This window comes from Ursus maritimus, unplaced genomic scaffold (assembly GCF_017311325.1).
Source record: "Ursus maritimus isolate PB19 unplaced genomic scaffold, ASM1731132v1 scaffold_369, whole genome shotgun sequence".
Lineage (NCBI taxonomy): Eukaryota > Metazoa > Chordata > Mammalia > Carnivora > Ursidae > Ursus > Ursus maritimus.
Genome location: NW_024426330.1, coordinates 6,276 through 9,010, shown reverse-complemented (window position 1 = coordinate 9,010; position 2,735 = coordinate 6,276). Strand labels below are relative to the sequence as shown.

Here is a 2,735-nt window from a genome sequence, read left to right as displayed (position 1 = left end):
GATGAAGTTTATTCCGGGAATGCACAGTTGGTTCAACATCCATACCAATCAATGTAAAGCACCATATTAATATTCTAGAAAACAACAGCCACGTGCTTATCTCAACAGATGCACAAGAATCATTTGACAAAATCGGACACCCTTCATGATAAAAACTCAACAGACTATTAACAGAGGGAATTTCCTCAATCTGATAAAAGGCATTTATGAAACCTCTTAAGATAAAATCTTACTGGTGAACGACTGCTTGATTTTCTCCTAAGATCAGCGACATGAAAAGGCTGTGTGCTCTCACCACGTCTGTGACACATTGTGCTGGAGACACCTGAGTGGCTCACTCAGCGAAGCCTCTGCCTTTGGTTCAGGTCCTGATCCCAGGATCATGACCCCGGGGTCCTGGGATGGAGCCCGCATCCAGCTCCCTGCTCCGTGGGGAGTCTGCTTCTCCCTCTCCCTCTGCCTGTGCTCCCCTGCCTGTGCTTTCTCTCTCAAATAAATACATAAAATATTAAAAAAAAAAAAAGAAATGCCAGGTGAGGTTGTCATGTTGGCAGTGGTGTTACTCCAAACTGGGTTCCTCTCTTGGTGGGTTCAAGGCAAAACACAAAGGCAAGCCAAAGAATAGGAGAAGGAAGGGTTTTACTTACAGGTGCAGGAGGACACCGGGGCTATTGCCCAAAGCAGTGTCTCCCTGAGCAACAAACTGGGGACATTTCCAGCAGAGGGTGCAGATGTCACTGACGCCTCTGATGCTGGACGCCTGGCACTTGGTCGGAGCTGCTGTCTCTGCTGCTCCTGGCACCTGGATGACACAACTGTCACTCAGGCCACAACGTCTCTGCACATACTTAGCACTGGAGCCGGGAGCCCGCAGCCGCCGCCGTGTCCCCTCAGACCCGCATCCACGCAAGTGAGGGTGTTAAAGATGCCTTTGCCAGAGCAAGCAATGGAAATTCTGACCTCTACAAGTCTCTATTGAAAATGAGAACCTTGGGACTGGATCCTGTAGTCAGCCTTCAGATGCTGGGTAAGGACTGCTATTCCCTTGGTTTACCCCTCCTGGAGGACAGACAACCGAGCTGGATAGTACTCAGGTTAGACTCTCAGAATGCCCAGGGATAGGAATGCATAGTCGTTGTCTGGTCTCCGGAACACTCTCTGTTCACAATAATGCCGTGTGCAGCAACGAGAGCAACTGTGAAAAAGGAGTTCGGAGGCGGCACGTTGAAGATGAAGTGTTTGGACAGTAAAGGAAGATGCGTCATTACATGGACATGAAAACACGTGCTGTCACATCTTCTCCTGCCCCGCTGACTCCAGCTGAGGAAGAATCATGGCAGATTGAAGTTAACGAGGTACAAACTGAGGGTGTGACTCGCCAAGATCAACACTACAAGGAGTAGCATGTCCTACCGAGAGGCTTTTCAGGCTTTGGAAAAAATTAAGTAACAGAAGCTCAACTCTGTGCAATTGAACAGATATGAAAAATAAAATTACAATTTCAGACAACCCAACAAACACAGAACTAAAAGATTTAAGCAAGGAGGATGCCTAAAGGATTCAGCACACTACACAGTATAAACATTCCCGTGAAGGACACGATTTGGAATCCATAGTTTTTATTTCTTCAGCGCCTGGATACACACGCAGTAAAGAGAACGGATGCCGCATTCCAGCTGCAGGAGCCCTCTGCTAGACATTGTAGAAAGGCCCCTACAAATGGGTGGCATTGGAAAGATCGAGAGAGACAACGGGGATGAGCTGACAGCAGACCCCCTCTTATGAAGAAGTAGCCCAAAGCAGCATGCACAGAAGCAAAGTTTTGCAAAACCAGAAGGTCCTGCAGGAAAGAGAGGAATTCGAAGACTTATTAGGGGTCCAGCTGTAAGGGAAGCCACTGCTGATTGAAATCGTTATATTAGGCCTTACAAGTCCGGTTTTTTAAAAGTCCAGCTTTTAGTACAGGAGAACTGTTCCATCACTGCATGCAGGTCAGCTCACCGAGCTTTTCACTTCTGTGTTTTTAAAATCAAGGTTATAGAAGACTATGTACGACGTGCTATTATTAATTTTGTCATACTGTTTTTTAAAAGAGGTGTGTGACAGTATTTTTTAACTGTTACCACTTTTTATTAGAATTCTTCTGGGCATTGTCCTCTCCATTAGAGTGTTTCTCCAACATCATCCAAGATTACAGCCTACATCAGGCTCAGGATTATCTTGTCTTTTACTCATCTTTACTTATCTTGTCTTTACTCTTTTACTACTTACTTAATGTTTAGGTTGATACATAGTAGGGAAAAAATTGAACAACGAGAAAAGCTCCTGTGTTTTGAACTTACCAGCTCATGGGCAGTGGCCGACAGCCAGGCCACATGGTCGGGCGGCGGGGTATGGAAACACGGTCTATTACAGGAATAACCACATGGGGGCTGGGCCCTCGCTCACTATGGGAGTTTGAGGGGTGCATGAAACGAGGACATGTTGATGCCCATCACAAGAACCACCTCCGAGTTTGGAAGTCGATTGGAATGAATCGGTGGGTATCCTGGTGTCCTCTCTTGAGGTGGCCGCCCAGGGCAGTGAAACAAGGGGACAGTGGGGGCTGTGGCAACGCAGAGAAAGGCTGAAACTCTATATCCACTTGCATCCTCTGCGGCTCAAAATACCAAAAAGAACTGTTCTGGCTGCCAACTGAACACTACAGATAGCTAGGAGGCCGATCCCCTGGCAGG

General features: G+C 47.0%; 1 pseudogene; it reads left to right on the top strand.

The window, feature by feature from the left end:
- Positions 1-731: 731 nt before the first annotated feature.
- On the top strand, positions 732-2,038 carry LOC121100372 (annotated as a pseudogene).
- Positions 2,039-2,735: the final 697 nt, after the last annotated feature.